The sequence below is a fragment of the Bactrocera tryoni genome, chromosome 4, assembly GCF_016617805.1.
Source record: "Bactrocera tryoni isolate S06 chromosome 4, CSIRO_BtryS06_freeze2, whole genome shotgun sequence".
NCBI classification, from domain to species: Eukaryota; Metazoa; Arthropoda; class Insecta; order Diptera; family Tephritidae; genus Bactrocera; species Bactrocera tryoni.
The window spans coordinates 35,999,310-36,014,024 of NC_052502.1; the positions used below are offsets into that span (position 1 = coordinate 35,999,310).

The following is a 14,715-nucleotide window of genomic DNA, read 5'->3' on the forward strand; positions in this document are numbered from 1 at the left end:
ACGATACAATATTTTTGCTGTCAAAATCAAGAATGTGGTGAGAGATAAGACTGATTTTTTCAAAAAGAAAGTTTTTTGCTGATGTAAACACTACCAATAGCCAGCGGTAAAAATAGCGCCATAGAAATATCAAACTTTTATGCATACATACAGACATCCATATAAAGGTTTATATTTGTACATATATTCATATGTTAAGCTACACTAATGCTGGAAAATTCAATACTATATTAAAATCCAGGGCATAAGCAGCAACACAAAAGCACATGAGAAAGAGTAACTATGTGAATGTATAAATGAGAAGGATATGTGTATTATAATGGCCTGGAATAAGCAGTTTTTGCGCACCTACAAGCCCACACCTGCATATGAAATACATTAAATAGCTCGATGCAGCTGCTAGGGGTTTAAGCATCTAAAATAAATAGGAAGCTGACATGTAAATGTATGTGTATGTGTGAGGAAGTGATTATAGGATAAGCGCACTTAAGGCAGTTCGGGGCAACTTGCCAGTTGGACCGGGCTATTTCTTCTAACATAAGGCTAGTTTAGCAGCATGGCTATTAGTGTTATCGGCAGCAGGACTAACGCCGTCCGCATCATCATCATCATCAGTTTGGATATGCTGCCAAGTCGATTGCATATTGTTGGTTATATCACTCCATTGGCCTAGGTCGTCAACTCAGCCGGCAAACAATGAGCACAAGTTACATGAAGTCAAGCACGAAAAAGCATAAGATTACAAACAAATATTTATCTGCCCATACATATATATAAATATGTTTGTGCCGTCATATATAAACAACCAGGTTTAACCGTAACCATTACGGCTTGCCCTTTTTGTGTTCCCAGCCTAGAACGTTAACTAAAAAGACCTCAGTTTTAATACTCCGTTCATGCTAATAGTTAACGGTAAACATATGTAATGACTTTATTCAGCTACTTTATTGTATACACATATGTATGTATGTATATGTGCTAATGCTCATGTGAGTAACAGCACCTAATTGTACACAGTAGTAAACTTCTATGTAACTTCCTTCTGACGCTTCCTTACAACACATCCGTGTGACCGTAAGTTGCCAGGCAATTACTGTTGGCCCTGTCATTTGCTGCTGGTTTCTCTGCTCTTTGTTTGCTCAATTTACAAAGAGTCTTGTGCAAAGTTGTGGCGAATGTTTAATGTTACACAAATATATGTACTTGTGAATTAAGAGTGTTCTTAAAATTGTTCAAACATTGTAGGGCGTCTGGTAGATATTCTTACGTGTCTTAGAACTTGGACGAAGGAAAAAAACTGAAAATTGGATTTTTGCTGACATTTTTACAAAAAAATTAAAATTCGCGACATTTCTTCTTTTCAAATAGTTGTAATCGCAAAAAATTCCTTCGTCCATGTCCTTGAGAATTGTATCTCAAAGACTTGTGTAAAATTTCATGAAGATCGGTTGAGTAGTTCTCGAGAAATCTTGCCAACCGCATTCAAAACACAGTTTCGAGAAAAACGTGTTTAAAGACGGCGCACTTAGCACATCTAGCCTCGAGCGAACTACTCCGAAAGTCTGTATCTCCGAAACTACTACTCGGATCAACTTGAAAATTTAGGACAAGGTGTCTAAAGGTGTGAGAATTTAATAAGACAATAAAAAACAAGAAAAAACATTAACTTCGGCTGCACCGAAGCTAATATACCCTTCACAGGGGCATTTCTTATAGTAACTATGTGTTCAGTTTGTATGGAAGCTATACGCTGTAGTAATCCGATCCGAACAAATTTTTCGAAGATTGTATTATTACATTAAGCAGTAATCCATGCCAAATTTCGTAAAGATACCACGTCAAATGCAAAAGTTTTCCATACAAGCCCTTGTTTCCGATTGTTCGGTTTATATGGCAGCTATATGCTATAGTTAACCGATCTAAACAATTTCTGCGGAGATTACATTGTTGCCTTAGAAAATAATCTATACTAAATTTGGTGAAGATACATGTCAAATGTGAAAGTTTCCATACAAGAACTTGATTCCGATCGTTAAGTTTATATGGCAGCTATATGTTATAGTGGTCCGATATCGGCAGTTCCGACAAATGAGCAGCCTCTTGAAGAGAAAATGACGTTTGCAAAATTTCAAAGTGATATCTTAAAAACTGAGGGACTAGTTCGTAAATATACAGACGGACAGACAGACGCACATGTCTAAGTCGACTCAGCTCAATATACTGATCATTTATATACGAGTATATACTTTATAAGGTCTCCGACGCTTCCTTCTTCATCGCATTAGCAAGGGGTACCCGAGTGCAAAAGATTTTAAAAAACTGGGTGTAGCTCCACCTTCCAATAAGTCTAGTTATAAATATCTCCTAACTTTCAATATTTGGAAGGAAGCAATTCCGACTGTGTTGACTCGTTGATTAGGCGATTGCTAAGCTCTAATATACCAGGTTCACAGTTTTAGTGGTACTGTCGCACGATGACTAACGGTCTTGAAATACAAAATAGAACTATTTTTGCCTACAAATTCTACTTTGAATTAATTCAGCCGTTCGAAAGTTAGTTGTACATTTTAAAACCGAAAACAAGTCTTCCTTCACACTGGTGTTAACATACAGAGGCGTTAAAGGGGTCGAGTTTATAAATTTAGAAATTTTAGTGCCTTAAGAGAAAATGTCTAAATTAAGATACGAAATAGTGCATAGGTTTATAAAGGACCCACTCTTGACCAGAATCTCCCTCAAATTTTTTTAATATCCTTCATTGTGAGCCTTATACAATTCAAAATTTGTAATGCTTGCAATATTTGAGATCGAACTTGAAAGATGAATATATTGTTATTTTAGCCGAAGAGCCAGAGTTTCTGGAAAGTTATGACAAATGCATAAAGCCATTCAAAATGGCGCTCTCTTGGCCGTCTAAGTTAAAATACAAACCCCTATACATTTTAATGGGAAATTTGAGACTCTATAGTGACTAACGCCAAACTATTTATAGAACAAAACTACCTTTTACTAATTTTACCGATTAAATTTCTAAATCCAATATTAAGAACATCCCTAATGATTATACACTATAGTATATGTATACACCAATTTAAGCATATGTACATATGTAAGTCTTTCACATTTCATTACATTTTTGCAAAAAAGGCTGCGTAAGTAAATATCTATTAGGCATAAATATATTTACTGAGATTTAAGTTCGACTTCAAGGTCACAACTTCAAATAGAATTTAATACATTTGTGGCAATGCTCAGAGTTGCCACATAAGTATACCTATAGGTAACGTAATAAAGAAAAATACAACGCAGTGGTTTGAAATTAAGTAAGGGAAGAAAATGATACTCAAGGAAGTCTTAAGTTCGGTCGCAGTCGAACCTTAAGGGACAGCATGCGGTTTTTAGAAAATTAAACAAAAAAATGTTTTATCCAATATTGTAAAACATATTATACATATACAGTCAGTCCTTTTTTTATGCGATCTCCTTTTACGCTATTTCACTTTAACGCGGTTATTTTTGCAGCGCAAATTCCTTTTTTACGCGAATTTCTCACTTTAACGCGATTGCTTTTTTCGTTTTTTGCTTGGTCTTAAACTTGCAGCAGAATTAGAAAATTATTTTGTAGCAAATGATACTGATGCCGAAAGTGCACGAATTTTTCAAAAAGAATTGAGTCTCTGCATGTTAAGATATAAAGAACTACATTGGAATTTATTGGGTCCAAAAAGAAGCTTTCAAAAAAAATTGACTGAATTTATGGTGCAAACTCAGTCGGAGATGCTAAGTCAATCAGAACATCAATCCATAGTTCTTACTATTGATTCTGATACAAATTCTAGTGATATCAGTGCCGGCCATCAAAATAAGCGGCTAAGAATAATTTCCACTACGGATAATGACAGTGATTAAACAGCATTCAACGGTTTTTTCAATTAAATCTACCTATTTTCTCTTTTCTTCTCTCTCTTCATATGTCTGAAATTTGAAACTTATTGTATTGTTTTTGAATATTTTTTTTGCGCGAATATTTTGTTATACGCGATATTTTTTATATTCGGAACCAATTCGTCAGTTAATATTGGAAAACTAACCATTTATACGCGATTTTTTTTTACGCGATTAGTGTAAGAACCAATAATCGCGTAAAAAAAGTACTGAGTGTATTCTAATAATACATTGTGCCATCAATATTTATTTTGTCGGGTTCAAGGTAGTCTCCTTCAGATGTATTACACCTGTACTAACGATTTTTCCAGTCTTTGAAATATTTTTCATAAGAACTTTAGCAATGGCCTTCAGGTCCTTCGGCGAATTTTGTTTTATCTCTTCGATTGACTGAAAACGGGTTCCACGGCGCGGCAATTTGAGTTTGGTGAACAGGAAATAATCAGAGGGAGCCAAATCTGATCAATACGATGGTTCATCGTTGGTATTCATTGCGTGCTTGGCTTTAAATTTGGTCACAATCGTAGTATTTTTGAAAAAAAATCAGTTTATCGGGACGGTTCGAACTCTATTGCCATCTCTCTAATACTTGATATTCAAACACCTTCCTTTTTTAAGATTTTCACCAGTTGAAGAGACCGAAGGTCGTCCAGCTTTGTACCACTCGTAGGCTTTTTCATAAAACTGAATGACTGTAAGCCTTTTCCAACATTCTCACTGATCCACGTACGAAATTTGATCAGATCTACAAAATTTGAGACAAATTCTTTGCTCGATACTTTTATTCATTGTAAAAATTACAACGCACTACGAGGTGTGCCGACTTAAGCAGCTGCTTTAAACAAACTGTTTGACAGATCGTGCTCATATTTGGTATAATAATAAGGGCAGGCCCTACCAACTTAGTGAAATACATTGTTTTGAAATATCATTTACCCGGTGAATTTAATTACGATTGGGTGATCCGGGTGATTTTTTGTCTCAATGTACTAGTATGTAGTAATATTTTGGAAGTGATGAATTTAATTTTTTCGAGATACTCTTCATTTCCTACGGCGCTAAAAAGAGATTCACCATTGATGTCGGACTTCTCTATGGAGAAGACCTAAAAAACATGCTCAAGGAAAGATTACAGAGATTTTATTCTGCTTTATATATACAGTGGGCGACAAAAGTCTACGTACGACCCATATTTTTGATATATTGCTGAATATAAAAATATTATGGAAAAAGTAATGATGCAGTTTGGTTTTAATTACATTTTTATTAGGAAATTATAAAACAAAAAGTTTACTCCAATACAAACATAACAAACTATTCACAAAAAACTAAAAAAAAACATTGACAAAAGTCTACGTACGACTAGCATTTTAATAAAAAAACATTTCAATAAGGCACTGAGTCTTAAAAATTAGTATTTTGTTGGCCCACCATGGGCATCTATAACTGCTTGTAAGCGTCTAGGCATTGAAGAAACTAAATTTTCAATCTCAACGGGTGTTATATGTTGCCATTCTTCCTGAAGTTTCTCTCTTAGTGTTTTCGCACTGGTAATGACATGTTTTCTCACCTTACGTTCCAAAATCTCCCAAACATGCTCAATAATATTTAAATCTGGGCTTTGTGGTGGTGTATTTAATTGACGTGGGGCATAGTAAAGCAGCCATTCCTTTATAATGGGGGCCGTGTGCTTCGGATCGTTATCCTGCTGGAATAGCCAGCTCCTACCAAGATTTAGTTTATCCACGGATGCTCTTAAATTTTGTTCTAGTATATTCTTATATTGAAAACGATCCATGTTCCCCTCCACAAATACTAAGTTTCCTACTCCAGATGCAGCCACAGCGCCCCAAACCATGACATTTCCACCGCCATGTTTGACAGTAGGTATAAGGTGTTTGAGCTTCATTGCTGTATTGGCTCTTCTCCAAACTTTGGCTCTTCCATCACTTCCAAAAATGTTGTACTTGGATTCGTCGGTGAATAAAACTTGTTTCCAGAAATCAAGATCTTTATCTTTATACTTGTGGGCGAAATCCAAACGAAGCTTTCGGTTCTTTTCACTGATAAGGGGTTTTCTGCGTGGAGTTCTGCTGTGAAATCCTTTGTCATTTAAAGCCCTTTGAACTGTTCTGGAATGTACAATTTTATCCGATCGTACTGTTAATTCCGTGGCTAACTTAGTGGCATGAATTTGTGGATTCTTATCAACTTCTTTTAAAATAAAAGAGACATCTCTCCTACTAAGCTTTTTCGGTCGACCGGTTCGTGGTTTATTTTCAACACTTTTATTTTTTAAAGTTTTCAAATATGGTTTGAACAGTTGATTTAGGTAAATTAAGCAGTTTTGATATTTCACCAAATGATTTATTCTCCTTTTTGTATTTTACCACCAGGTTTCGCACATCTGTTGAAATTTCTTTCCGAGGACCCATTGTGACAACTATACGTTGTTTAAACTATACGCGATTATATCGAAATGTGCTTAACATGAAGCTTATTGTAAAGCGTAAACACAAAATAAACATAAACGGTACTTTCCCGTTACTTTCTAGTTTGCAACATGAACATAAAGTATATAATACATGCCGTACGTAGACTTTTGTCAATGTTTTTTTTTAGTTTTTTGTGAATAGTTTGTTATGTTTGTATTGGAGTAAACTTTTTGTTTTATAATTTCCTAATAAAAATGTAATTAAAACAAAAATGCATCATTACTTTTTCCATACTATTTTTACATTCAGCAATACATCAAAAATATGGGTCGTACGTAGACTTTTGTCGCCCACTGTATATCAGTTTCAGTGAAAAAACTTCTGTTATTGTGAAACAGTTGACCCCCAGGTTTGGATTGACCACGTGTGCTAAGTTTGAGCGAGGGTAAAAAAGAATTGGGCTTCGAATTGTTTCCGCATCTACCATATTTTCTACAACTGATCCCCAACGACTATTTTCTGTTCTCAGACCTCAAAAGAATGCTTGTTGGGGAGAAATTTTCGTCGATTGAAGTGGAGATCGTGAAACCGAGGCATATTTTGAAGCGAAGGACAAATCGTACTATAAAATTGTTACCGAAAAGTTGGAGGAAACAATTTTGCAATCTTTGCTTAAAATCTAAAATATTTGTTTGAAATCAAGTAAAGTGATTGGGAAAAAATAAATGTGTATAATATATAGTCAGTGGTCAGTCTGAAAACTTTGAATATTGTAATTTAATTAATGCACATGTTGTAAAGTCAAACTGGAAAGACAAAAATGCAATTCCATTGTCATACATATATTAGGAGCAGTATTCATATAGATTTTTGATGATTTTATATGTACTGTACCATATAAACTTCTAAATGTGTTGTTAGGTCCACAGATAGAACTAAAAAAGGGACTTCCATGCAACAACTTTTGGGACTTGCTTTCAGAACGATTCGTAATAGAAGAATCTAAACAGTTGTTCCAAATTATTACAGATTTTAATTGTAAGCGTGTACTTTTCCAAAATTGATATCATAAAATATATTTTGCTTCTGCTATAACCGGCTAAAATAAAAACAACAGTACAATATCTTATAAACATATTTTCGATATTATCGTTAATGTCTATATAAGTATGTATTCATATTAATCAATTTAGAAAAATAAATTATAATATGCACTATAAAGATGTAAAGCAAAGCGTTTCATTATTAAAATTGTAGTAAATCTGTAAACTAAACAGAATGCCACAAAGCAATGCAGCCGGTCAGCCGGTGATGCGCACTTGTACACATTAGTACCTATATACATACAAACATACATCAAAGTAGGAACCCAAATAAACGCGGGCCGCCTGTAATAGGGCGGCAGTGAGCCCCAGGGATTGCATTCGTCATGCGAGTATAATATTAGCCCGCAGCCAACAATGCAAAATCATTCCGCAGACACTCACTTCGACATATGTATCCGTATGTATCTGAATATATGCACACATATGTGTTCGTTTAATAGTCTACTAAGTAATGCTGATTTCTTTATTGTAAAGTAAACACACTGTGCATTCAAGGAAAAAAGAAAATCACCGCTGTGTTCAAGTATAAATAAATGTGGCTATGACGCGGCAACCGCAAGTCGGCCGCTGCCACAATATAGCCCCTAGCATGTATTGAAATGCGAACAATTTGATTTCGCATGAAACTCACCTCGATTAATTTTTATTCCATTCCAAATTTTGCGGCGCGTTGTTGTTGTATTCGCTTGCGGCCAATGCAAGTGGCGAGCAACGCGTGAAAGGCACGATTCGCCGCTACTTTGTTTACGCACACTTGTATATTTACATGCACAAACACTCACATATATATATATATGTACATATATATTATATATATAGTGTGTATATGGTTATACTAATGGCGTATACCTCCTTTAGTATGCTGATGTATTTATGGCTGTTTCTATTTGTATTGAAGTTACCTGTAAACAATTCGTGTTATTTATATTGAACGCATGTTTTCATTTTCATCGATGAGCACATCACTAGCTTGTCTTAATATCTTTCAAATATTCTCGGTTACTTAAAACCGGGCGGCGTAGGTTGTGGGAAATTCAAATATAAATGATTTAATAATGAATTGTGCAAATCTGTTTTTATAGATTTAATGGACACACTTAGAGTGTAATTGAAATTGTAATTTTTCATATTTCTAACATTTTTTTTAAGCAATATCTATATGTCTATATCAGTTCTAAACTACAGTTCAATTAGCTCCAATAATTTATTGTTAACCTCGTTTTTCTCTATAAAGCATTTGCTGCACTGATTACTCGGAGACAAATGACTCGATGCCTATCCACACACTACCTAGTTCTTTGATCTGATCAAAAACTGAATTTTGGCAAACCAAAACCGACCACTATTTTTGTTACAATTAACAATTTTTTTGAAAAGTTTCCCATTTTGTTAATTTTTGATTTTTTCGACCGCACATTGTACGGACAATATTCCCTAATGCGAATTTAAATTTCCCAATTTTTTATTCACTTACAATAAATTTAATTTTTTTCAAAAACAAAATTAAATGAAGTGTACTTTTATTAAAAATTGAAGTTAAATAAGTTTGGAGAGTGGCGAATAGAACAAGCAACAGGGGATTCAAGTAGATATGCTTTTTTCAATAGCCTTTTCTTGACAGATCATGGGTGATTCGTGTCAAGAACAACAGTCAATAGAATCGGCCTACTGAGCGTACTATTCGCAACACCATCACCCATCTTGAGATACAGCATTCATTATTGGATAACCACGTCCAGCAGGCAGTGAAGAAAATATAGCAGCCGTAGCTGAAGTGTACATCGTGGATGGTCAATTTGGCGCCTTTCGCAGCAACTCGGACTGACGTATGAAACGACTTGGCGCATTTTACGTCGAGATCTTAAATTGAAAGCGTACAAAATACAGCTTCTGCATGAACTGAAATCGCTCGATCTTCTCAAGCGACACGGGCTCTTGAAAAGTTCTAAGAAGAACCGACGTTTTCGAGCCAAATTTTGTTCAGTGATGAGGCTCATTTCTGTAAACAAGCAAAATTGCCGCATTTGGAACGAAGAGCAACCTGAAAAGATTCAGGCACTGCCTTTTCATTAAGAAAAAAGCAACGGTTAAGGTGTAGTTTGTGAGCCGATGATAACCAACTATGTGATGCCTGAAATTGAAGCTCATGATCATTTCACCAAAACTGCGCCACTTCCCAAATATCGCATCAATCAATGGATTTATTGAGAGAAAACTTCGGTGAGCAGATAATTACATGTTTTGGGCCGGACGATTAGCCATCGAGATCGTGTAATGTCACACCGTTAGACCGTTTTATCAAATAAAGTTAAAGATAATAAACATTTCCCATTCACTTTGAAGTTTCTGTGTTTTTTCTTAAAAAAAAAGTAGGAAACTTTATAATAAAGTTATTCGGAAAACAGTCAAAAATCGATTTGATGAGTTTGAACATTATCGTTTTCGACGAATGACTTCGGGTGTTAAGAAAGTTTATCGAACTGTTCTCGTTTTTCCCAAAATTTACTCTCTTTGTATGTCAAGTGTAAATGTGTCTTATACAAGTACAACTCAAATGTGTTGCTTTAAGCGTAAAATACCAAGTCAACGGTAAAACCGAATATCCATAACAGCAGGGTAATGCTCTGTATTCGGTGGGATCAGAAAGGTGCGCTACATTAAAAAATTTAAAATCATGTGAGCCATTAATGTTCAATACTACCAACAATAACTCAAGCCAATAATATCTCACCAAATTGTATCAAGTGATTGCCGAAATCATACGAAGCTTGCAACCAGACACGAGGCAATAATTTCCCATCATGCCAAAGCTTAGTTTCATGATGCCTGCCATTTTGCCATTTGCGCCTTCTGATTACTATTTTTCAGGTCGATGCAGAACGCGCCCACTGGAATATGGTTCACATCGGAAGGGAATATCAAAAATTGGTTTATTCACTCTAGGCCTCCAAGCTGGCGCATTTATTTTGGTATGGAATCTACAAATTGCCAGAAAGATCGAAAAATGTTCTAGCTGTAGAGGTGAAATACTTTAAGGAGCTACATAGGTTTCGGGTTTATCTTATTATATCCTACAAAACCTCTAGTATTATGTCCTAAATTCAAGTTGAAGTTGATCCGAGTAATAGTTTCGGAGGCACAGCCTTGAGAATTTGTGCAATCAAGACTAGCTAGGCTAAGTGCTTTTAAACGCGTTTTTCTCAAAACTGTGTTTTTGAAGTCGGTTGGCAAGATTTCCTGAGAACTATTCAACGGATCTTCATGAAATTTTATACAGGTGTTTGTCGCGAAATTTTCACTGAAGTTTTAATTTTTTTGTAAAAATGTCTGTAAAGTTCTAAGCAAAGGTTTTAACTAAAAAACATATTTTTTCACTTAATAATAATACCCAACGATTACCCTCCTCCCGAAATGGCATCACAATGGCCGAGTTTAAAATAGTTTTTTTTAAAAATATTTTAGAATTTCCATGCCAATAGTGTATGTTTGTAACAATAAAAAAATATAACAAAAAATTTCATATTTTATATAAGAAAAAAAATTTTGAAAAAATACTGTTTTTACCCAAGGAAACCCATGTAACCCCTTAATAACTTGAGCGGGGAGCTGTTTTGACGATATATCAATTCCATATATTCATTTTTCAAAATTAGTAAATATATATATTTTCAAAAAATCTCAAACCTTATTTCAAATTTAGTAAAAATTTTATATTTCGATAACAGGATACGTTTACAACAAAAGAGATTAGATCAAACCACAATAATTAAAGCTGTGCCTATAGATTTAATGAAAGTACAAATATTCAAGAATTCAGAATTTAATAAAGCATAATTAGTATTCTCAATGCACTACTTGCTATTTCCACAGCTCAAAAACTCAACAAAAATATACCCTACTAATCGTTCCAATTAATGAATTTCCCGCCAATGTCCAGCCACAAATCACACCATTATTTATATTTCAGCGTCCACAAACACACATTTACATAAGTATCTGCACACGAATGTATGTTTGTTTGTCTACCACAGTAATTATGTTAATAAATTAACCGTTTGTTTTAATAAAAATATTTGTTTTTGAACATTACACGTGATTAATTGAATTGGGTCCGCTACGAAACTTTGCTGTGCGACGCACACCGCCTTAGAGCGCAAACAAATTGGCAACTAAACGCGAACTGAAAGCCGAACGTGTATTGAAATGCCATCTCAGCGGTATCGAGCGCGCCTCCGCGTACGCAGCATGAGAAATTTGATTTTGCATTGGCTAATACACGAACACACCGTTTGTGCCTCAGCGGCAAAACTGTAGAAAAATATCGGACACGTTGTGCGCGGTGAGTGAGCGAAAACATCCTAGGCTGGTAAGATCAGCGAAAACCACTGGCGATTCAATGCAAAAGCAATATAGCATACATAAGTTACTACACACATATGTGCAAATTCGCAATGACGTAAAGTAATTGTAAATAAAGCCAATGAAGAACACCCAATTGGAAATTATTGACTACCGACCTATTCGTGAGGGAATCTCTAAAATTATATAATCATAAAATCATGTAAATGCTCGGGTCAGGTGGAATTATTCTTCTTCTTTATTGGCGTAGACACTGCTTAAGTGGTCATAGCAGAGTTTCCAAAAGCGCGCCAGTCCTTCCTCCTTTTCGCTGTTCTGCGCCAATTAGAGTCTCCATGTGTAGCCAGGTCCTTCTCCACCTGATCTTTCCAATGTAATGGAAGTCTTTCTCTTCCTCTGCTTCCCCCGGCAGGTACAGCGTGGAATACTCTCAGAGCGCTGGAGTCTTTTCATCCATTCGGATGACTTGACTTAGCCAGCGTAGCCGCTGTCTCTTAATTCGCTGAACTATATCAAACTCATTCAGCTCATCGTTCCAAAACTCGTAATTCATCAGATGTTGTCGATGCTTCTTCACCATACAGCAGGACAGGGATGATGAGTCACTTGTAGAGTTTGATCTTTGTTCGTCGAGACAAGACTTTACTTCTCAATTGCCTACTCAGTTCGAAGTAGCAGATGGAGCCATATGTGGAACTTCACGCAAGTAAGGAAAGTTCTCTGCCATTCACTTGGGAGTGGCCAGAAACGATTCTTTTACATATGGCTCAAGCAGCTCTCGACTTCCGATCTTAACTAAGTATCGTTTTGGTAACCAAAATAAAATCCGTTTGAAGGCGAGCTAAAGTGAGAAGATGGAAAATTCCCTCACCAGGGTTGTGCGCTGGATTTGGGATCCGCCAGGTAAAAGACACTATCAATGAAATCATGGAATTGAAAATAAAAAATTTTACAAATACTGACTTAGGAAATCCGTTTTCTTTATTGGACAGAGTGAAGACATCGATCTAGTTAGGTGGATCCAATTGTCCAGTACAAAATTTTTCATTGTTTTTCCAGTTTCATTGATATACGGTTAACTATAAAAATATCATAGCCAATGTATCGGTTAAAAGTAAAGTTATCTGTGCGTTATCAAACTGTATTTCATTTGATTAAATTTAAAACAGCATCTAAAGTCAACAGCTTGGGGTGGTTGAAGTCGTTAGCGAATTTATCTCACTATTGCACAATAGAGCGGAGTATTAGGATGAGAAGTACTTACAGTTTAAGTGCTTTGTACAGGTTTAAAGCTTAAAGCTTTCTATGACCTCCTGCACAATATTTGAGTGTTCTAGATTGGTTGGTTACTGAGTATCCTGATTACCGAAATAAATGTATATCTGAATTAATCAGAGGTTTTACAAGCTACCGTCGATCTATTTTCAACTAAAATGCTATTTAATAACTTAACTAAAAATCCTGATAATCCAAATACAGGTATACGTACATCTAGCTTATTATAAGCTGGTACAAGTTTCCGTCCATCTATCTTTACTAAAAGGCAGTTTTCTAACTTAATTGGCAAGTAAATAGTGAACTTGTTCTATATTTGGCGAGAAAAACCATAAATTCCTTCTGTGCATCTAGAAGAGATTTATTAATCCGTACTTTTTGAAACTGACTACTACCGAAAGCAATCCTAATCGTCAGGAAAGGTCGTCAGAGAAACCTTTCGGGTAATAAACTTGCACCAAAGCTATAATTATGCCCTATACAAATACAAAAGTTTCCAAAAAGACTTTGATATTTTTAGTCAGTTTATAGACAGCTATTTCCTACAGTGGTCAGCAAAAATTGAATAATATTTAAAGCTTAATTGCGTGAAGGCATCTCGTCAAATAGAAGAACATGGTTTTTGTCGTTCAGTTTGTATGGCAGCTAACCCTTCACACTGGAACTAAATCCATATGATTTTTAGTTATCCTTAACCTTCCAAAGTCATGTGTATTATTGTATTGTATTGAAGTAACTTTTGTTATTGTGAAAAATTCATAAAAATGACTTTCAGTGTGGATAAAATATAGCTTTTGAGGGAAAATACAGTTGAAACAAAAGCTTGGCTTGATGACCAGTTTCCGGACACTGCACCATCACCCATCGTGGATTGGTATACTAAGTTTAGACGTGGGGAAATAAGCACCGAAGGCGATGAACTCAGTGAACGCCCAAAAGAGATTGTTATCGACGAGCACATGGAGAAAGTCCACAAAATAATTTTGGATGACCGTAAAGAGAAGCTGTTCTAAATAGCAGGCACTCTAAAGATAACAACTGAACGTGTATATTATATCATTCACGAGAATTTGGTAAGAGAAAGCTCCGTGCAGGCTCACTTTTGACTAATAACAACGACGATATAATGATTCGGAGTAGTGTTTGAAGAGATTCAAACGTAATAAAACCCAAGATTTTTCATCGATATGTGAGAATGGATGAAATTTGGCTTCATTATTTCACTCCGAAATTCAATTGGCAGTCATCCAAGTGGACTGCGTACGTTGAACCCGCTCCAAAACGTAGAAAATCGCAAGAGCCGGCTGGCAAAGTTATGACATCTGTATTTCGGGATGCGCATAGAATAATTTTTATTAACTACCTTGAAAAAGGATGCTCGCTCTTTCCTTCAGGGTCTAATACATATCGTTATTAGACTGCTTGATGGACAAAATCGTCGAAATACGGCCGCATTTGAAGAAAACGAAACATACAATGCGGCGTGCGGTCATTGAAAAGAATGGCAACAATCCATGGATTCGATTTCAAATTGCTTCTGCAACCATCGTATTCTCCAGATCTGACCTCAACGATTATTTTCTGTTCTCAGATCT

General features: G+C 35.6%; 1 protein-coding gene across 2 annotated transcripts in view; it reads right to left on the reverse strand.

Moving 5' to 3' along the window:
• Nucleotides 1-11,713, reverse strand: part of LOC120775972 (frequenin-1-like) — a 191,772-nt gene extending 180,059 nt beyond the window's left edge. The window contains exons 1-2 of one of the 2 annotated variants that reach the window (XM_040106394.1): nt 11,577-11,713; nt 8,336-8,388 (exon numbers count right to left, since the gene is read on the reverse strand). The gene's annotated coding sequence lies outside the window, so the exon portion shown is untranslated. The remainder of the gene's footprint in view (nt 1-8,335; nt 8,389-11,576) is intronic. The other variant, XM_040106395.1, reaches the window with a different exon arrangement.
• Nucleotides 11,714-14,715: the final 3,002 nt, after the last annotated feature.